The sequence below is a fragment of the Lutra lutra genome, chromosome 14, assembly GCF_902655055.1.
Source record: "Lutra lutra chromosome 14, mLutLut1.2, whole genome shotgun sequence".
In the NCBI taxonomy this organism is placed as follows: domain Eukaryota; kingdom Metazoa; phylum Chordata; class Mammalia; order Carnivora; family Mustelidae; genus Lutra; species Lutra lutra.
In genome coordinates this window covers 78,854,824-78,877,164 of record NC_062291.1, presented here as the reverse complement: position 1 = coordinate 78,877,164, position 22,341 = coordinate 78,854,824, and the positions used below count along the sequence as shown (strand labels likewise).

At 46.1% G+C, this 22,341-nt stretch overlaps 1 pseudogene; it reads right to left on the bottom strand.

Moving 5' to 3' along the window:
- Positions 1-21,084: 21,084 nt before the first annotated feature.
- On the bottom strand, positions 21,085-21,871 carry LOC125084425 (uncharacterized; annotated as a pseudogene).
- Between the last annotated feature and the right edge of the window lie 470 nt (positions 21,872-22,341).

The following is a 22,341-nucleotide window of genomic DNA, read 5'->3' as shown; positions in this document are numbered from 1 at the left end:
CCATTCGCTGTGGCCAGGACCAGTCTTCCTGGAGCCCTGGCTTTTCCTCCGTGTTGTACAGAGGCTTGGCTCAGACTCCCTGCTTCGTAAAACCACTTAATATGTAGTCACTTGATAGACTGAGAATATCTCTGGTGCTATTACTTTGTGGTCCCTTTGGAAGGGACTGTGAAATATGATTGAAAGGCACAGAGAAGGAAGGCAAAGAGAAGTGGGACGGTTAAACAAGTCAGCAGAAATCAAGTTGGAGTTGGTGAACCACCCCGTGGAGTGAAAGCCAAGTCCCTGGAAATAAATCAAAACGAGCAAATACGTTTTTATATTACCCTTATTTCAATATTTGTTACATCCATTCCAGCACGGAGGCCCATCGACCTTTTCTTGGGGACGTTGCTTCTTGGACTGTTAGCTTCTGTTTTCCTAAAGCAAGTCATCACTTGAACTCCCTGGCGTTGTTCTTGACCATGAAGCCTGCAGGGTACATGCATGGGGGAGACTAATGCCTTCTCCAGGGCTGCCGATCTGTGCCTGAGTCAGCTAAGTCTAGGAGCCTTGAAGGTCCAGCAAGCCAACACAAACACGCTGATTCCCCTGAACTCGTCAAGAGGGCTTTAGCTGGGCTGCAGAGAATTCCAGAAAACATGGGGCGCCTCACAGCTCAGATGCGTCACAGCAGATGGGCCGTGAGTGTGCCTTTTTAGAAGAAAAAAAAAATGAAACACTGACTCTGCTGTAGGAGATAAAAATGATCCCAATTTGAAAATACTCAGCACAGAGATTTTCACGTTGGGCATTCTGACCAGTACCTGGAATGTGAAGAAGGTAAATTCATTAACTGGGTCGTATTTCAAGCCCGATGAAGAATGCGCTCCGGGAACATGACAGAACGGCCCAGAACCACGTGGACTTCTTGAGGCAGCCGGGTCAGACATCCAAGTCAAGTTGGGGCATGAGTGACCTCTAACATCGAAAGGAGTGTTTACTCCTTGTGAGTTTATCCTCCGATTTTTAAAAAATAGTGTTTGCTGACATACAGCCTTCATTAGGCTGCCAGAGACTTAAGATAATAGCAGGAAGTTCTGCCCAGATAAACCCAACATGGTCGTGAGGGAAGAAGGAGCCTTCGTCAATTAAATCATTAATGGATATTTGAAATGCCTTGGTAATGAGGCGCCAAGGCAATCCCGCAAGGGAAAATAAAGGAGAAACCCCATCTTATCTCATTCCACCATTCTTTCGGGGGCCAAAAGATTCTCCCTTGAACTCCCTCTGTTTATAGATGGCGAGGAACAAGGTTTATTTGAACCGTTTTTGTTTTGTGTGGGTTTTTCCTCTCCGCTGCAAGATGTATTCTGGAAGTTCCTGCGTCTCTGAGCCTGGTTTTTCTTTTCTGTAGCCGTGCCAGAGTTGATCACCACTCACTTCTGGATAGTGTTAATGCTGCAGTCGCTTCCTGTCTGCGAAACAATCGTAACATTCACCAGAGTGCTGGGTGTTAGGGCCACATGGGGGATTGTTGCCTGAAATGGCTGAAAAAGTTCCTAAGAAGTCAGTGCAAGATGCTGACACTGTTTATAGAGAAATGTTGTTTCGGGTTCCACGTGCGTCCATCAAATAAACGGGGAAATGAAAGCGTATCCATCAACAGACCGAAGGGGGAAGCCCAACTGTTAGCGTTTACCTAAGAGCACGTCATGGGGCCATCCCTCCCTTGGCCTCATTGCAGCCAGAGTGAGTCCGTAAGGAAGGGATGTTCCAGAAGGAAGTCCGGTAATGTAAGCAGTGCCTCTCACACTTTCAGCGAGCATCGCCGGCAGAACTTAGGAGGACGTACAGCGCGGGGCCCTGTCCCAGAGTCTCTGACTGTCAGGCACGAGTGGTGGGATGAGGGTCCTGAGAATCTGCATTTTGAACTAGTTCCCAGGTGATGCTGGTGCTGTTGGTCCAGGGAGCCTATTTTGGAAACGACCGATCTCAGGGAGGTCCAAAGGGAAAGGCCTGACATTCCTCGGTGGACTTAAGACTTCACCTCTCTCATCCCCTGTCAAAGAGAAAACGTGGGAGATTATTTTGTTGTTTTCAGTGTGAATCCAGACACTTCTCGCTTCCTGAATAGACACATTCCAACAAAGCAACATACAAACGAATGAAATACAAGGGAGCAAAAGATGGTACAGATGACTCAAGTGCAATGAGTCTTATGTGCTTGCTGATCTCTAATGTCAGGACTTCTTTCCTTAAAGTGGAATTCCCCAGGAACGCGAAGCTGGAGCCCTAGTGTAGGGCAGAGGCTTGACGTCACACCCATGGCACGCTGGGTGTAAGGTCCTGGGGCTGGTGCTGAGCCATTTTCATGGTTCTCTGAGCTCTCCTCCCAGCCTCCCAGCCTCCCAGCCTCTTGGCATCCTGACATTCCATCTCCGCCCCTGGCCCTTCCCTCATCAATAGAAATTCTCCTGTTCCTGTAGACCGACTAATTCTCTATGACACACTCTTAGACTACAGCTCTGCTCTTGTCACCCAAGTCGTTAAATGTATGGTGTTAGTAGACATCTGTTGTCTGACTTCGTCTGTAGAAATTGCCTGAATATTTTGACATGCTCGAAGCATGCTCTAAGTTTAAGTCTTCAGGTGATGGAAAATAGACCAGTGCTCTGGTTTATCCATTCTCCCCACCCCCCACATTCAAAATGCCACGCACACACATACACACACGGTTGAAATGTGCATGGATTTTCATACATCAGGGTTTGTAAGCGGGAACAAGTAGTGAATTCCTGTGATGGTGAAAGTGTCAGAGAATTCTACTGCTTGTCTTCCTCTCTTCAAAACGGGGAGTTATTGGGGACACATGGAGACAGGAGTCATCTTGCTTCCAAAACCGTGGGTGGCACTCATGAATTATTTCTTCCGGAACGTTTTAAAGGAATTTGTAAAATGTAAAGGATTCGTTATCTTAATGATCTAAAACATGTCAGAAGCATCAGGATTACCTCTTCTGTTTTCCGAGCTGGTAGTTCGAGATAGGATTGAGCTACAGATAACCTCACAGGTGTCGCTGCCTGAGGCTTAGAAATTAGAGAGGGAGAGGAGAGGCAGCCTGAGCTGGGGGTAACTCATCCAGTGCAAGCGGGGCGAGAGTGGGGGACAGAAACGAAACAAGGCTTTTTATCGTCTCTGAGTTACGTCTGGGGCTCAAAGATTTATCAGGCTTTGGAAGCTGCTGGCATTTCTAAAGAAGTCAGCAATCGTCATCTACTTCCCTCCATTATTTCCTTTTTCATCTCCTTTTCACCCCTGTCTCTTCTCTGCCCTGTCCCTTTCACAGTGTGGGCTGCCTTCTGGCTCCCCTTCCCCTTCCCTGCAGGGAGGCCACGTGACAGTCCTCGTGCATTACCCCAGTCCACCTGCTCAAAGTCCTCTCACCCAGAACGCCTCGGGCTCCCCTGTGCTTTCTCGTAAATGTGCTCCGAAGGATAGTTGTGGTTTCTCAGTTACAAGCTCGATATGAGGCGACAGTTTCGTGGTCAGTCCAGCTGTATTCGGAGTAAAAATTAACCACGCTTTTCTGTGCTCTGCTTACCGAACTGTGGGGCTCTACCTTTTTCTGGCTGATTTAGCTTTCCTTCCCCTGGGGAGTGCGCAGCCGGAATCCCCTGGTCTGCTCAGAAATCAGCTCCCACTGTCATTAGTTTGTTAGATGGTGGGGATCGGGAGGGGGTCCTGCGTGTTCCTGTTGATCTCTGTGATGAGTTGGCAGGAAACCACTGTTTCTCATAAGGCAAAAGGACTACGTGTTCTCCTTGTAGGAGCAGCGGTATTCCTAAATTATATTCTTTTCTCTGGGCTGGTTCTGTCCCTATTTTCCTCTGGATCTTGCTTGAGGTACGTTCTCAGTCTGAGCGATTAAGGAGACAGCTGGGAGTGGACATGTTCAGAAGGGACCTGTGGGTTATTGGGAACTTTGTGGTTTTAAACACCACACCACAGATTCCAAAGAGGTTGTGTTTAGGATCAAAGTGCACTTTCTTTCTCAAAGACTCTCCCAGGAGAAATATTTTCAGAAGTCACAGAAGCGTAAACTCCAAATGGAGAAGAGCCTCCAAAGGTACCATCCAAATGCGTTTCTTCATCTTCCCCATTCGCCTGTCTCAACTGTGTTCTCCTTCTGGAAATTCAGTGTGTGTTTCGATCAGGCACTGAGAAGGGGCACAGGGAGCATCCCAGGCCAGAAGGTTGTGTGGATGACAGCTCGAGGAGGGGAAGCCTCTGCCATCCTGTGGAGTGTATTTCCTCCCTGGCTTTATCAGGACTCTCTGTGTCATCTCCCCGAGTCTATAGATGGATGGAACACAGAATACTTCCACATGTCTGCCCGCACAGCAATCTTCTAATCTCTTCTCAGTTTCTCAAGTAAAGAAATCAAATTGCCTTCAGTAACATCAATGCCTTTAGTCATGCCTTGTCCTGCATGCTCGATGCTGTGCTAACAGTGAGGGTACAGACATGAGCCAGGGATCTGCTTGGAATTTGCTTTCTGGGGTTTGCAGGGTGTGACACGGAAGGGTGTCAGGGTACAGTGGGGAAACACAGAGGAAAGGGACGAATGTAGTTCCAAGTGGAAAAGCTTGGGTGGAAAATTTCCTAGAGAAGAAGGCTCAGGAGCTGTGTCACGACCCATGAAGTGCTGTCATGACCCATGAAGCGCTGTGGACCTCGGGACAAGGAGAGAAAGAGCGGCATTTTTGGTGGAAGGCGTGACGGGCCGACCTGTGGGAACACAGAACCAGCTGGTGTGTGCAGCGATGGTCCCAGGTGCCATGTTCATGGTCACATCTTCCTATTTCAGTTTGGGCAACTTAAATCACAAGCAAGGATTCGCTCATTTAATGGCAGATCCCTACCCCCATCCCCAGGAGGTATTTGTATTGTCTTTTGAAGCGAAGAAACCCAGAGCCCAGCGTCTCATCTGTAAGCTTATGAAAACCCAATCAAAGTCAAGACTCATGTTATCCCCCCGCCCCTGCCCACGCTGGAACGCCACGGAAAGTGCCCTCATATGGGATTCCCTGGGCTTCTGCCACTGCCCGTGTCTGGTGGCAGCTGCGTGGGGCTGGCAACAGGGGCAGCTGACGGATGGATCCCCATCGCCTTGTGACTTGCCTCCCCGAAGCCCGAGCCTGTCTCTCTCTGCACAGTGAGAGTTCGGCCCCGTTCTAGCAGGTTTAATAACTCCTCATCTATTTTTCCAGTCTTCATCAACATGCTTCCATGCAATTGTCTCCACATCCCAGTGCCACCTTCTAGAATCTTCCATAAAGGAAAACCCACACGCCAACCCACCACTCTGGTTAAGCGTTGGCAGATGCCTTGTAAAGTTTTTTTATAAAACATACATTAAGCAATTTCGCTGAAAGCCTGTTGTAACAAGTCATTGGATTCAAATGAGCTATCCGCACTGAAGAGGTTTTGTCTTTACACTGTCTTTCACTAACTCATTTCCCTTAAAAAAAAAAAAAAGAAAAGAAATAGGGGAAAAGGAAAGAAAAAAGAAGGGTGAGTTATTTCTCTAGATAAAGACAGAAATACAAAGGGCACAGTTCCTTGTTTCAGAATATATTCCTGGAGGCACACACTGTGCCTTCTATACAGAAGACGAATGAAGAAGGGATGCGAGGGCCCTCGAGCCCCAGGCCCTCCTCTGTGCCTCAGCAGGACCCTCTCTTTTCATGCAACAAGATGCTATTAAATTAATAAGTCAATACATTTAAAAAGTCCCCTGTTTTGTGGTGGTCGAGGACCGCCCAGATCATGGAACCCAAAGCGAGACACAACCAGAAACAGTGGGTTCTCGCCACACGTTTGTGATTTTTTTTTTCAGTGCTGGGTTCATACTTCATTCTGATTCACTGTGCGTGAGAAAAACAATCACGCAAAAATGAAAATCTTAAGCTTTAAGTTTTTTTTTTTTCTTTAACAAGATAGCTATCCCTGGAAGCCATATTATCCGTGGATCATGTAGTTATTAGTTGGTGACAGCAGAACCCCAGGTCCAAGCCTTGTGACCACACACTCCTGGACTTGCGGTCGGCCCGGAGATGGATTCGTGGTTTATGGAGAAAAGCAGTAGTTATGGTATAGACATTGGGTCACGATTCTCGTTAGGTTTCCTCTCAAGGTGTGTATTTAGCAGGTGCTGATCTGTTAGCGGGAGGCCCTTGGTCTCCCTTTAGTTTATCCCGGGGACAGCATTCCAGGCAAGCCGCCAGCTGAATAAGAGGTCGTGTTATAAAGGGTTTCGGCACCCAAGGAAGCATTTGTATACGGGGATGCGAGGCTCTGCACGTGTGTATTCACAGCCCTTGTCCAGACTTAGTTCCCCTGAAAGCAGAGCCTTAGGCAGAGACCTGCCTGCGGGTAGCTGATGTGGAAAGTGATCCTAGGAGGCAGGCATGAAGGCTGGAGGTTGTGAATAAGCAAGGGAGGGCAAGTCATAAAGGGCTACGTTGCTGAGTTGACCACCGTACTGGCAACAGATGCTTCATCCCAAGGGACCTTTCGAGGCGCTTAAGTTGATCACACAAATACAGGGATGGACTGGTCCATCAACGTGCAACCAGTACTGGCCAAAGTAGCTCTGGGGGGCTTTCACTCATCCGCACCTCCTGGACAGACTCCAGAATTCTGGTCCTTCCCCAGGATCTCAGGGGAGTTTCAGAGAGTGAGAAGTCTGCCGTGTGGGGCACAGTGAGACACCATCAGGCGGCTCTGGGGGAAGCTGGCCTGAGCCTGCACTGAACTGTCATCACGGCGGTGCCTGGAGTAAGAAGAGCTCAGCCGGAAAGTTTTGAAGAGGCACACAGGTGGTGTCTGACACTGGCCTTGGTCTAACTGACGTCATCAGAAGATGCAATCACTGTGATGGGTAGGTTGGTGAATTTCATCATTCTATCCTGTTCTGGTCCAAGACTGCAAATTAGTTGGAGAGAAACACCCTGCCACCTCCCCTGGTCTGGGTGAGGCTTTGGTTTCCTTTGTTTCCAGAGCTCTCTTAGAGGGTGGTTCTTAGTCTTTTCTCTTTTCTCTTCCACTGCTTTTTAAAAAATCAAAGGATTATTTACATAGAGTGAAAATGGACAGATTTTAAATGTTCACTTCTATCAGTTTTGATAAATGCCTGTACTTATATAATCCACACCCCTCGAAAGTTACAGAATATTTCCAGCATCCTGGAAGCATCCTTCTACCCATTCCCAATCAACATCCCACCCTCCAGAACCAAACACTACTTTGATTTCCATCACCGCCTATTAATGTTCTCGCGTCGAAAAGTCCGTATAGATGGAATCATCTTTGTATATGGTTTCTTTCAGCATAATGTTCTGGAAGTTCATTAATATTATTTCTCTGCAGTTAGTACCTTTTTGCTGCCTTATAGTATTCCCTGGTATGAATCTACCACAATTCATCCATTCTAATACTCACTGACACTTGAGCAGTTTGTAGGACGTAGCTATTATGAATAAAGCTGCTATGGACAAGTCTTTTCACAGACATATGTTTTCATTTCTCTTGGAAATTTCTCTAGGAGTCTGCTGGGTCATAGGATAGCTATATATTTAACTATATAACAAAAGTGGTTGTAACATTTTATACTCCCACCAGCAATGTAGTAGAGATCTGATAGCTCCATATCCTTGCCAATATCTGGTGTTTTCTCTTCTTACTCATTTTAGCCCTTCTGGTGGGCATTAACAGTATTTCATTGTAGGTTTAATTGACATTACCCTGGTGACTAATGATGTTGAATTGTCTTTCATGTGCTTATTGGCTATTTGAATATTTTCTGGTTGAGTATTTCTTGGATAATGTCTGCCTAAATCTTTTGCTCCTTTTTTTTTTTAATTGGGTTGTTTGTCTTTTTATTATTGGATTATATGAATTCTTTACATATCCCAGAATCAAGTCTTTTTATCAGATCTATGTGTTACACATGTTTTCTCCCAGTCTGGCTTGCTTATTCATTTTCTCAACCGTGTCTGGTTGACAAGCAGAAATGTAAAATTTTGACTTTGTTCAATAATTGTTTTCTTCTTTGATGTCTAGTACTTTCTGGATCCCCTCTAAATCATCTTTGCCTAGTCCAAGGTCATAAAGATGTGCTCTTAAGTTTTCACGTAGGAGCTTTGTAGTTTTACAAGGCATGCGCTGGATTATTCTGGACAGTCTGTGCCAACTTATATTTTTTACCAAAGAAGTTGGTAGTCCTTTACATTACCTACAAACACTGGTGGAGACATTACCTTGCAGACTGATGAATTGTGGAGACCTTTGAAAATCCCGACGATGTTTCTCATATTTACATTAAGATCTGTCCCCGAGATGGTATGTGAGTTGGGTCCGAGATAGAGGAATGGTCTCTGTATTTTTCTATATTTACTTGGATGATGCTGCTTAGCTAGTCCTAGCCCACATCTGCCTGTCACCACACACAGGGTCACTCTGCTGTTGAAACCTGACTTATGTTAAATGCCTGTGTTGACATTTCTTTTCTTAAATGAATGGGCTTTTTATTTAACTGGTGGCTGCTGAATTTGTGGGGGCTGCCAGGTCATTAAAATGATGTTTGTTTGAATTTGGCAGAATGAAAAATTGGACTTATATTTACTTTTTTTTGTTCCCAAGGCTGTTCTCACCGCTCACCCCTAACAATACTCTTTTGATTTTATGAAGAAGCCTTTGCAAAACAGAATGCAATGCAGTAGAGGTTCGTGGCATGTTCAAGGCTTCACTGGAGGGGAGCCCCTCTATTCTCTAATGCCTGGAAATGAAGAAGTTAAGAGGCCCTGGATTTACAGACACATTAGGAACGAAAGTGGCTTTTCTGAAATTGCCCATGAATTACACAGAATGTCACTGAATACCGGCTGGTCATTAATTTATGCACTTAGGCAACGTCCTAACTTTTGCATCTTCAGGGAAAGAGCACGGAATCAGCAGTTTCCAGTTATCTTCTGTGCTGTGCTACTTGCTATCAGTATGACTTTCAACATGTCGTAGATCCTCTGTGAGTCTGTAAGACAGGAACAATAGGAGCTAGTGTGTTGGAACAGGCTAAGCTATACCCAAGTCACCGATATGAGTCCAAATCTTTATGGCTCAGTCATTAAGGCTAATTTTTTTCTTGGGCAACATTTTTTTTAAGATTTTATTTATTTATTTATTTGACAGACAGAGATCACAAGTAGGCAGAGAGGCAGGCAGAGAGGCAGGCAGAGAGAGAGAGGAGGAAGCAGGCTCCCTGCTGAGCAGAGAGCCCGATGCGGGGCGCGATCCTAGGACCCTGAGATCATGACCTGAGCCGAAGGCAGAGGCTTTAACCCACTGAGCCACTCAGGCCCCTCTTGGGCAACATTTTTAATTCTTGAGCATCTGACAGTGGGTCTCAGCTTCCCTCTTCCAATGGGTGACTCAGAGGTCTCAGCTCTCGTCATCTTGTCCTAAGCTCACTCTGGGCTTTCAAAGCCGCCACATTGGTGGAGGAGACACATGGCCTGTTACCTGCCTTGACTTGGGAGTGACAGTCCTCATCCCTGCTCACAGTCTGTGTGAGTCACATTCCCCTCAAGGGAGGCTGGGAAATGCAAGAAAACACAAGCGCCCGTTAAGTAACAAAATTCAACCTCGTAAACATGAAGATCTAATTAGCTTTTTCATGTGATTCAGGAATAGGACAGTACCCCATTTAGCAAGTAGAGAGATACTCTAAGGAGTTGAGTACATCCTATCTTTGTCCTTTTTTTGAAAAATATTTATTTATTTATTTAAGAGAGAGGGAGAGCTTGCAGGGGGGCGGGGCAGAGGGAGAGAATCTCAAATAGATTCCCTGCTGAGTGCAGAGCCTGACTCCGGGCTCGATCCGTCACTCTGAGGTCATGATCTGAGCTGACATCATGAGCTGGAGGCTTAACAGACTGAGCCACCCAGGCGCCCCTGTCTTTGCCATTTATGCCTCACACGTGTTCACCGACGTTCAGATGAGATGACAGACGAAAGCACATCTTAAATAATGTATTCCCCTTATAACAAGATTATATTAATTTATATTTTACCCCAGATGTGTGGATTCAGATGTCTTTGCTGGCTTTTGTACACATTTTTGATTGTTATCCCACTTTGGTACTTCAGCAGTTAGATGTTTTTAAGGCTGGCTGGCAAACACGTTCTTTACCTTTTCATACCTAAACACACGGCCACCCATCCCTTGACTAGACTAACAAAGTGAAAACACATTGGGATGAGTGGAAGAGTGGAATTACAGAAGGGTTTTAGGGGGGCTGCAGGGGTCTGTGGAAATGTGAACTAGCAGAGCCTTCTGCTCTGAGGACCACTGAAATGCCTCTGTAATAAGTCGCTGGGATTTGCATACAAACCGCTCACGGAAGCCTTCGACAGAACACCTAGCAGTCTTAGTCGTGCTGTTGCTTTGCTTAGTGATGCCACGCCTCAAAGAGAGTACAGAGGCAGGCTTCCATGCAGCCAAAGCCAAGCTATTAGAATTCTGGAATGAGTGGAATCTGAAATAATGAGGTCTTATTTTACTTGGCCCTGGAGGTTTCTATGTCATATTGGGAGAGGGAAAAAAAAATATTTGTTTTCTTTAAAAAACACAACTTTCATTGTGCTCAAAGTAGAGTTAGAAAACAAGTCAATACAACAACCTCATGGTACAATGGGACTTGTTCTGTTATTAATTTTGCCGTTCAAAGGATTTAACTTAAAAGGGTTGAGCTTCCCCCTCCCCCTCCCACTATTTGGCTCATTTAATTTTGAACTCAGGGCTTATAAACATAACTGCAAAGTCACTGTCTTTGTTATGAATTTGTTTGATTTTCTAAAGCTCTGAACCATGAATTGTGTGTGTGATGTGTATACCCGGAGTCTTTCTCAGGCAGGGAGATCCATATATCAGTGGTGGCATATGGTGGCCCACATGGCGCGAGAAGCTTCCACAGAGCGGATTATAACTCTCGCTCTTGCTTGCTTTCTGTACCACATCTGTAATAAAACACGGCACATGGAACACGTGTTCTTAGCTTTGGAATGTGGTGGTGGGGGGTCTTGATTTTCTTCTTGCCCTGGCGTCTATTCCCTCTCTTAGGTGCCATCCCTCTACATCGTGTGCAATAATGGAACGACTTCCATTGAGGGGCGCTGCTTTTCAGGCCCAAGATAAGCCCGTGACCAAGCGAAGCCAATCAGCATTCTCTCTCGGGGAGGTCCGTGTGTTGACCACAAGGACATAAGCCGTTAGAGATGACTGTCCCTTTCAATTGCCTGCTGATGAGACTGTCATTATCTCCTACTCCCAGACTTCTGAAGATTCTGTTTCTTTTCTGCCCAATACTTGGTACTTAATTCTTTTCTTCAGCTCTGTGTGCTCTTCCATACCTTCCCTCCAAGTTCTCTTTTTTTTTGCCTAGATTGACTCTTGTTTGTGTCCATTACCTGCAAGTAAGAATTCCATTTCAGCTACTATGCAGCCATCAAAAGAAATGAAATCTTGCCATTTGTGATGACATGGATGGAACTAGGGGGTATCATGTGAATGATGACTTAGTGAAATAAGTCAATTGGAGAAAGACAACTATCATATGATCTCCCTGATATGAGGAAGTGGAGATGCAACATGGGGGGTTAGGGAGTAGGAGAAGAATAAATGAAACAAGATGGGATCGGGAGGGAGACAAACCATAAGAGACTCTTAATCTCACAAAACAAACTGAGGGTGGCTTGGGGGAGGGAGTTGGGAGAGGGTGGTGGGGTTATGGACATTGGGGAGGGTATGTGCTATGGTGAGTGCTGTGAAGTGTGTAAACCTGGCGATTCACAGACCTGTACCCCTGGGGATAAAAATACATTATATGTTTATAAAAAATAATAATAAATTTAAAAAAATTAAAAAAAAATAATTCCATTTCAGCATAATTATTTGCATTTGCCTTAGAATCGCAGAATTTCAATAGGATGGAGCCTTAAAGATAAACTCAAAACACAAACAGATCCAATAGGTTGCCTGAGCTCCTTCATTTATTATAATTTCATCCATTAAAAGTGGTCAAAAGAACCATAGTATGAAGCTTGAAAATATGCTTGTCCCGTGGGTCCCCCGGTTGTAATATTTGAAGTAAAAAGAATCCTCTGCCTTATAGACTTACAGACTCAACTTATCAATGGCATGGCTACTTATGAGTCCCACAGGAACCTCAGGGCCACATTGTCCAAAAAGAGACTCAATTTTCCCCAGACTTATCTCCAGGGAGCCACAGAGGAGAATTCAGGATAAGAAATGAGTCCTGGGGTGCCTGGGTGGCTCAGTGGGTTAAAGCCCCTGCCTTCAGCTCAGGTCATGATCCCGGGGTCCTGGGATCGAGCCCTGCATTGGGCTCCCTGCTCAACAGGGAGCCTGCTTCCTCTTCTTTCTCTCTCTCTCTCTGCCTGCCTCTCTGCCTACTTGTGATCTGTCAAATAAATAAATAAAATCTTTAAAAAAAAAAAAGAAATGAATCCTTATTTTCATCCTGTTGCAACTTCTCCCCTGACGTCTTTAATAGAAAGGGGATATCTAATAGAACAATTTAAAACTGTATTTCCCTTCAGAAGCTTCTAAAAGCTTTTATCTATCTATCTATCTATCTATCTATCTATCTATCTATCATCTATCCATCCATCCATCCATCCATCCATGCAACTATCTACGTATAATTCTCTTTCATTGTAATTAGGTTACTACATTTGTAGAATAGAGAAGAAAAAAAGTCTCACCTAATCCTAGCACCCAGAGAGAGCTCTTGTTAACCTTTTGGTATGGCTCTTTCCTGCAGATTTCAATGTGCTATTACTAATAGTGCGCGTGCATTTTTGGTCTTGCTTTCTGCTTAACATTAGATAATGAGCGGTCTGTGTATGGCACGCAATGCAGGTTATAAAATCATCTGCCCAAAGGGCTGTATGTTATTCTGTTAAGTGGCTATTCTGTATTTACTCAGCCATTTACCTTCTGGACATTTAGACAGGTTGAGTAAATAGACAATAGTCACATTTTATACCTACCCTTGCCTTGGTAGAATAATTCACACAGCTCCGTGTCCTGCTTTGGTGAGGGATTTACAAAGCATTTGCAGTTCATTTGGTTCTTTTGCTACGAGAGACAAGATGGCTCAGATATGACTGCTTGTCACAGTACAAATATCTGAAGTCACAAAACATTGGGAGACTTTTAAAAGCCAAATGTGATGCTTGTCCTTGAAAGTTTGAAAGAACAATGTCTTTTTTTTTTTCTCTCCTAGTCTCTAGCATTGGTAAGATTTTAATAATTTGTATTTGATTTCTACCACTGAGTTTATTGGGTTTAAGTTTTGGGTCTCAATCTCTTTGGATTTACTTCTACTCCTTCCCCTACATTTCAGCAGAAAGTGATTGTGTTTGGGTTTCCACTCTTGGATGGCATTCCCTGGTCTGAACTGTTTTCATTTATTTTATTTTAACATTACAAAGACATTTCCAGTTATATTTGGTTTTGCAATTCATTCCTCCCCCTGTTTCACAAAAACCATAAAACCCACATTGTCTAAAAATGCTGTGTTGAGCAAAATGGATTCAGTCCTCCTTGGAGAGCAGAAAGGGATGGAGCCGGTATGTGTTATAAACATTTCCAGGGAGCTTGCCTCTTTCCCAGAATTGGTTTTAGACAGATGCTGCTGACCAGTTGTGCGATTTCATTTCGGGTTGCTGACCCCGGACCCTACTTGAACTTGACTCTGGATGTCATGTAGGCATCTACCTACTTCGCATCCACTTCTTTTCAGCTCTCAGTCGTTCAGTCTCTCAGCTTTCGCTGATTCGGCCCCTGCCATTATTTTTTTTTAAGGACCAGAGCCATGAAAAACCAAGGCTTTGGATTTCTGAATCAAGGTTTCTAATGTTAACCTTGGTGGTTTCCTGTCACAGAAGCACAGAACCCATGGATTCTGATAGCTCTGCGTGTGGATCTTTGTCTTCCGGCTAGATTAAACATCCTCATTCCCTCCGATTGCAACATTTGATCTTCTTTGCTCAGAGTCTGCAAATTCTTTGAACAGTTTATTTTCAGCAGATTATAACGAGCCTTTCATTTTCCAATATGAGGAAAACCAAGTGGAAAGTGTGGGTTTTCTGTGGGATTTATTTTCCTGTTTGCCCTCATATGTAATTGAGGACTGTGATGGCTGGAACTCAGATGGAGGGCTTTCTCACGCAGGCCCTTGCTTCTGGTGGGCATTTGGGTTCTAGACATTGGTGAGCAGAGTCCTACTTCCCCTTTTGAAGTTATAGGTATTAGCCCCAGCCACTGGGGCCGTGGCAGTTGTGGTCTCAACCTGAGGCTTGAAAGGGACTTTTGGGAGAATCTGAGTCTTGCTCCCTCTATGGAGACCACCTTACAATCATCCTTACTGCCCTCCACCCCTGCCCAGATTTACGGAGGAAGAAGAGAAGGGAAGAATACATAGTAGTCATATTGCTTGCCTCACTGATATTCTTGGGTTGGAAGAACTCTCCATTCCTTAGGGAACTTAGGGAACCAATAGGCATGGTCCTTTTGGAGGCACCGGTGCATTTGGTCTCACCTTTGAAGACACAAGTCTTCTTATTTCTGCACAAGCCTGCCTCCTCTGCTAAACTAGGACCTAGCCGAGGGTAGAGAGGCATCCTGACCAGGAAACATTTATGGAAGTGTCTCCTGGGGACTCTGTGCTAGGGGAAGAGATGACTTCCTAGTTGGATTTGAGGAAGTTCCCAGATACTCTACAGGCCTTCTTCCCCAGCAGGCCCCCATATTCCTGTTATGGGGCTGCCATAACCAATGACCACAACAGATGGCTTAACGCAATGGCGATTTATTCTCTCCCAGTTCTGGAGTCCAGAAGTCCAAAATCAAGTTGTTGGCAGGGCCTCTTGCCCTCTGAGGACTCTAGGGGAAAATCCTTTCTTGCATCTTCTAGGTTCTGGGGGCCCAAGCATTCTTTGATTTCTTGCTGTAAAACTTGAATCTCCATTTCCACCTTCGCACAACTTTCTCATCTCTCTGTCTCCCCTTCTGCCTCTCAAAGGAGATCTGGCGTTGGAGTTAGGGCCCACCTGTGTCATCCAGGATGCTCTGGCCTTGAGATCCTTAAGTAAATCACATCTACCAAGACCTCTTTTTTCCCCCCCTGAATAACATTCGCAGGTTCTAGAGATTGACATGTGGACGTATCCTTTTTTGGGGGCCACCAGTCAACCTACTAGACCCAGCAGTCGGAGTTATACAGGAAGAGGCTGGTTTCGGAGGTTTGCAGGTCTCATCTGACAGTTGGATCAGATTTGGGTTCTGTTAAGTAGACAGGACCAGGACTATATCCTGCCTCTCCCTCCAATCGCATCTCCTTTTCCCCATCCGCAAAGAGGAGGTGCACAGCTTGGACTTTTCCTCTGCCTTTTCTGGCCTGTGCTATTGTACTGACATGGAGACTCTTCCCAGGGGAACAGGACCAGACATTCACATCAGTTGCTAACGATGCTAACTTGTGGGTCTGCAATCAAAACTGTGCCTTCTTACTTGACAATTCACTTACTTAATAGCACGTTAATTATTTATAGAGTTTAAAAAAAATGTCTCTGCTAACTTCAGTCAGTGTTTGAACTATCCCAGGCACTGAGGAGAGAAAACTATCCTTCCCTTTTCACAGACGGTTCTTGTTTGTTCTGTGTCAAACCAAGGCCCCTTCAGCAGCGAAATTCTAAGTACACCCCAGATGCAAGGTGGGCAGCTTCTTTGAAGAAGCTATTAACTTGTGTTTGTTTCCCTCAGCACTTTACTTAGTGATTTTTATTTGGCTGAAGTCAAGTCCTGACAGTACAGAATCAACCATTAAATGGGTTTTCAAAGGTGCAGTTCATGAAGAATCCCCTGGAGCCACCTGGGGCCCGCACTAGAAATAAATAGACCCGAGTCTCCCATTTTACTCCCACTTGAGACTCTAGGCTTTCATTCTTGAGAGTATAAAGGGAGAGGGTAAAACTGATTAGAGTCGGAAGACATGGATGGATTCTGGCCCTTCTGCTAACCGGTCAGTGACTTCACGTGTGTCACCGCAACTGCTCTTGGCTTTGATGTTCCCATCTCGAACTGGTCTGAAACTACCAACTCTCCTCTAGTTCTGAAAATCCATTTCTCCCTGTGACTCCCAGGTTCATTTCTAGCTCTAAAATTCAACTTCTACAATTTTATCTTTATTATTTACAAAATTAGTTGGGAAGTAGGAAACAGATCTTCGACCTACAAAGTTCTTCATCCTCCTCTGTGTCGTCCAGCTTTCCCCACGAAGCAGAATTTGTTTCAGATTACAGCTTAGCATTCCAGTGGCTTGGGATGGAGAAAAATCTTGGGTATCCCTACCCGGGTCTTTGCTAACTTCGTCTAATTTCATGTGGGTCTTTCACATCCAAGATGTCTTCTTTTAAATAGAAACTTATCTGAAACTTTAGTGGGAAGGTAATTGTGTTAATCAGTCTATTTATGTTAACAGCAGGCCAAATGTCAGTGACTTAACACAATAAAATGGTATGGCTTGCTCATACGGAGTCTAGTGTAGATGTTTCCAGTCTGGAGGCTCTGCTGGGTGGGGGGAAAGCCTCTTCTCCAGGCTGTCACACAGCTTTCTTCCATCATGGGCTTTCACTTCAGAGTCCATGTTTATAGCTTGGAAGAGAGAGAGCGAGAATGTGTGCAAGTAGTGTGCACAAAGAAGATGATTTTGGAAATTATTCGGTCCCAACCCGACTAGAAGGGGTGTTGCAGATGCAGGCTTCCTGTGTGGGAAGGAAGAAGAGACACGTTTTGTGAGCATACAGAATGACCTCTGTCACAGTAATTCTACTTCCTACTTTGGAGGGACGAAGAGAAAGAGGCCAAAGGATTACTCTTAGCCCTCATGGTGTAGCTGCGTAGATCTCAGAAGAAAATTTGTAATTTCTGTTACACTCTTGAAGACATTGATCCATGCTTGCCTTGTCATCATTTTTTACCACAGAAACATTATTTAACCCAAGACTGTGGTTTTATTCCTTAATTTGCATCATGTGCTCCCAGTGCCTCATGGGAATAAATGGGAAACAATTTGGGTGACTGACAGCCCCTACTCACTGAGACTTATCCTTCCCGGTAAAAGGGCCTCCAACCACATCTTAAGAATTTGAAAGGGTAATAATCATGACAATAGTTAACATCTATTAAGTGCCTACTATATACTTAGCACCGTGGTAGGCATGCGTTAGATCTACCTTATTTAATTCTCTCATTTAATCTTAAGGAGTTACTTTTACCAAGTAACTTAGAAACTGACTAACTTCTAAGGCTCGATTTCTAAGCAATTTGGGGGAACAGAACAGTTATAATTCCTTTTAAGGTGTTCCTCTTGAGAGCGGCAATCATTTGGATGGATAAGTTCTGACGGGTTTGTGAAAACACTGGTCATGTGACCATAGAGTCCCATCTCCAGTGACTTGGAGGGAGTCTGGGGCTGGCCTGTCATCACTTCTGCTGGCAGATGGGGCTGCCCATCTGCTCTTCATTTTCCTTGTCGCTTGCTCAGCCTGAAAGCTTGCAGTCAAAATGTTCGACAGATCTCCTTGTCCATCTAAGTGGACAGAACTGTTTGTCAGAGATGGAAGGTGTCACTATTCTCTTGGGACATGTGTTGGGGTCAGTTTGGGGAGCTTTGCTTTGGGGACCCCTGACTGGAGAGTATCTGCAGTGGTTGGGAAGGGTAGTATTAATGCGCCCAGACACTTTTCCATGGATGAAATTAGCATCTCTGGCCATCCTTCCTTCTCCTGGAGGTAGTGGCTGGATGTCTTCCTTGTCCAGCAAAAACCTACATGCTCCCTATGCATGCCTCAGATTCATCCTAAATAAAGGTAGGTGGTTAAGGGATGTCTGAATCCTTCCTTTTCTCCTCCACAGCTCTAGACATGTCCCTAAAGATAAACTTCCCAGGAGTTTTGTGGGGCTGGAGTGGAATAAAGGAAGAGGTCATTAAGCTGTTAGCATGGAGACCTAGTTTTTAGGGTGCCTCTAACACGAAAGAGGTGGTATTTGGAATGGACACTTAAACACATTTTTTTAAAAAAAGATTTACTTATTTGAGAGAAAGAGAGAGAGGGAGCAGTGTGGAGGGGCAGGGGGAGAGGGAGAGGGAATCTCAAGCAGACACCTCACAGCGCACAGAGCCTGGCTTAAGGCTGGATCTCAGGATTCTGAGATCATGACCTGAGCTGAAATTGACAGATGCTCCACCAATGGAGCCACCCAGGTGCCCTGAGAACAGGTTTTCAAGAGAACGTTATGCTACCTAGACAATGGAAGACTTTCCCTCATGCCTCAAGTACCCTGTCTAGTGATGGCAAAGCCCCTGCTGTGCAAAGGTGAGCTCAGAATCTGGACCCATAGCTTTTAAACTAGAGCCTCTGTTTCAATATGTCATTAGGATTTCTGATGAAAATGAGCTAAAGTGAAAAGTCTTTTAAGGTGCAAAATCATAGCTTTTAGTTCCTGAAATACAGCTTTAAAATTTCCTGGTTCTACTCAACTGTCCAAAAGAAGAAGGGCAAAGACAACTGGGCAAATGCTTTGAAGCTCTTTTAGAACAGAGCAGATTTGCACAGATGCTTTTCACTGCATACATACACACTCCCCCGGGGGCCTCTCAGCCCATGAATTTGGCCGTGGTGGCCTCATAGCTGCCAGAGAAGGTGAGCTCCACCTTCTATCCATTCACGAGGGGCCAAGCTGCTGAGCTAGGTGGGGGGTGTGAATATCCACTAGACAATTAAACAAGACAAGATTAAAGAAACACCAGAGCAATTGACTTCACATGACTTTTTAGGATCATATACTTTGTGAGGGTGACATAGATCTCCCCATTTTCTTGATGGTCAGGGATTATCTTTGGTCTCAGGCCTCATCCTTTTGTGCTCTGACACCACCAGGGCCAACCCCCCCTGCCCCCACCTGGCCACCCATCTCTGCAGTATGTATCCTGGGCCTGATATATATAGGGTAATCCAGTAGAGCCACTAAACATCTGTATAGCATGTTAGTAAGGTTGTTGGATTTGAAAGTCTTTTGCTAAATAACCATAATAGCCATAAACTGCTAGAAATAGGTTAATGATGATCATAAAACTTATGATTGCAAGTATCTGTTATCTTCCCGAGAGACGCCCTCTCTTTATCACAGTTGGGCTGATTACATTTCCCTGGTTAACATGTCACTAAGGCCTGTGTTTCACTCAGGGTCTCCTCACTTCTCAAGAGTTGAAGCCTGTCAGCGGGGAGCTCCTTTTGGGAATTTGGTTTTATTAATACTTTACGGTTAATGGCCTTTAATTAATGTTAAATGAAAATGGGATTTTAAAGCATTACAGAAGACTCTTCGCTGGGGTGTCAAAATAATTCGCAGTGATTAATAAGCTTTAAATGACCATCATAAGAGATTGTTTGAATTCCATTCTGATGGTAAGACATTGATTGGAATATGTTTGTAATTAAAAAAAAAATGTGTCTCGGGAGGAATTTCTGGCTGATCTCACCAGTATGAAATGTCACACTTCTTCTGAACAGCTAGCATCCTTAAGGGGTGGCTAGAGGGACAACGTACAAGGGCCGTGTTGGTGGCCTGCCTTGGGTTGTTGTGGGGTTCCTTTTTTTTTTTTTTTTAAGATTTTATTTATTTGACAGAGATCACAAGTAGGCAGAAAAGCAGGCAGAGAGGGGGGTAGAAGCAGGCTCCCTGCTGAGCAGAGAGCCCGATGCGGGGCTCCATCCCAGGACCCTGAGATAATGACCTGAGCTGAAGGCAGAGGCTTAACCCACTGAGCCACCCAGGTGCCCCTGTTGTGGGATTCCTTATGGGATGCCTGAATCGGCTTTATTTATCCCTCCATTTTCCCTTCTACCCACCCCGCTCAACACACACACACACACACACACACACACACACAGTCACACACACACACATACCTACACTCCTCTTCTGGACAAAGGTGGAGTATAAACAAATAAAAGCTAACATTTACAGAGACTCGTGTGTCAGGTGGGGCACTATTTATAGGCATAGTCTCACTTAATTCTTAGAGAAACTCCACGAGGTCGGTCTCATTATCATCCCCATTTTAGGGATGAGGAAACCAAGGCTCACAGTGGTTAATGACTTGCCCAAGATGTTCTGCTAGGAAGGGACAGAATAGGATTTATACGGGCATTTTTAGAACTCAGAGTCAGTATCTTACACTGTTTGTCACGTATAAACAGATAACGTCCCAGAGCCCTGCTTTCCTGCCGGCAAGGGAGCCTGAGAGTCGGGGCGGGTCTCCACCTCCATCGGGAAGCCGGGCAGGCCAAGGGATGAGGGCGGAGGCCCCGTGTGTGAATCCTGGTAGGCGAGCTCGGTGGAGGAAGAGGCTGCATCAGGGACCAGCAGGAGGGCTGTTGACTCTCCTCCCTGGTGCTCCTGGGGCGGGGGGGGGGGGGGGGGGGGGGGGGGGGGGGGGGGGGCAGTTGCAGGGGGCGGGGAGGGGAGAGGATGGGGAAGTGCTGGCAGAGGGCTGTGTTTAGAAAAGATAGTCCTGACTCCACCCTCGTTCATAAACTTTGTCCAACATGTTTACCGGAACGTGCTCCTGTCCCCCCTTTCATAAAACCCGGTTTCAAAATGGGTCTGTTACATAGAGGAGGACATTGGAGTCAGTTCTGGCTTCGCCCTTCCCAGGTCACCCAGGGCAGAGTTTTCACTCAGGCTCCCCTGATCTGTCTCTGCACCCCCCGGGGGGCGTTTCGCCTCTCCCACACTCACTGCAGGGTCTTTTCTCTCTGAGGGGCACAAACAGCTTTGCTGGAGACCCAGAGCCCAGCATAAGCAGGACGACAAGTAGGAACAGGGAATAAGTCCCGAGACTTTTATTCGGTAGCTGCTGGGTGCCAGGGCCAGTGGGACGCATGGGATGTTCACGAGCTTGCTTGTTCCTCACCCCTATCTCTGGGGCTATACCACCCCCCCCACCTCCAACCCCCCGGCCCCCCCTGCCCCGGCAGCCCGAATGGATGAATGTGTTGATCTTGAGTCTTTCCACGGTCTGGGTGTGCTTCTCTCTGAGATCCTGGGTATGAGGGCACTGGAAGGCAATACCAGTGAGGCTGATGCCCCCGAGCCCCGCTGCTGGCCTGTTAGGTCCGCTCACCTGGCCCAGCCCTGCACAGCTGGGTGGGACCGGATGCTCTAGCCCAGTCTCCCCCCATGGAGGGGTTGGAGCTCTTCTTAAGCTGTGACTATCCTTCCCCTTGTGTGATGCTTGGATCGCGTCTGTCTCCTCGTCCCCCGGCGTTCTGCACGGTGCCGCCAGGGTCCGGGGTCCTGCCTGGCCCTCAGGAGTGATGTCCCGGGTCGGGGTGGGGGGTGGGTGATGATTCTACAGACCCTGGGACAGCCTTGCGTGGGGCCCTTGCTGATCGGTAAGGAGCTCAGGGTCAGCTGATGTCCTCTCATTCCGGGTCTAATTTAAACAAAAGGCACAGGTCGGTTATCTGTGGAGGGCTAAATATAGACGTTGTGGGTCTTTCCACCTGCCGCACAGAGACCACAGCTTGCACGCATGTCCTACCTGCCAGGACGAGGTGCTGCTGAACTTCGGAGCTGAGAAGAGTAAATGTGGCCATGGAAACGGCTTAATTGGTTGAACGTTATCATCTTGGGCCCTTCTGGGGACACCCCGTGATCAGGAACTGGTTTCGCTCTGGTCGTGGTGGGGGTTGGGGGGTGGAGTCGCTGCGACAGCGCACCCTTTGATATCCAGGCCCTCCCAGCTGCGCAGACCGCAGTCCTTCTTTCTTTTCCCCCAGGTGGATCTGTGTGAGTGTATACAGCAGCGTGTGCACGTGTGTCTGTGAGTATCTGTGTCTAGGCACATGCAACTACATTTGTGGGAATGTGTACACATCTGTATCTATATATGTGTTGGGTGTGACTCTACATGTCTGTGTGTAGGCGAGTGTGCCCAGGTGAACATGTGTATGTGCATGACTGTGCACGTGACCGCATTTGTGGAAGTGTGTTTATCGGTGTGTGCACAAGTGCGCCCGTATGTATGAGTGTTGGGTGTGCGTCGGTTTGCGCGAGCAGCGGTATGTGGGTGGGAACGTCCCTGACAGTGGGTGCCCACGCATGTCTGCATATGTGCGTTGTGTCTGGTCTGCGCATGCCCCAGT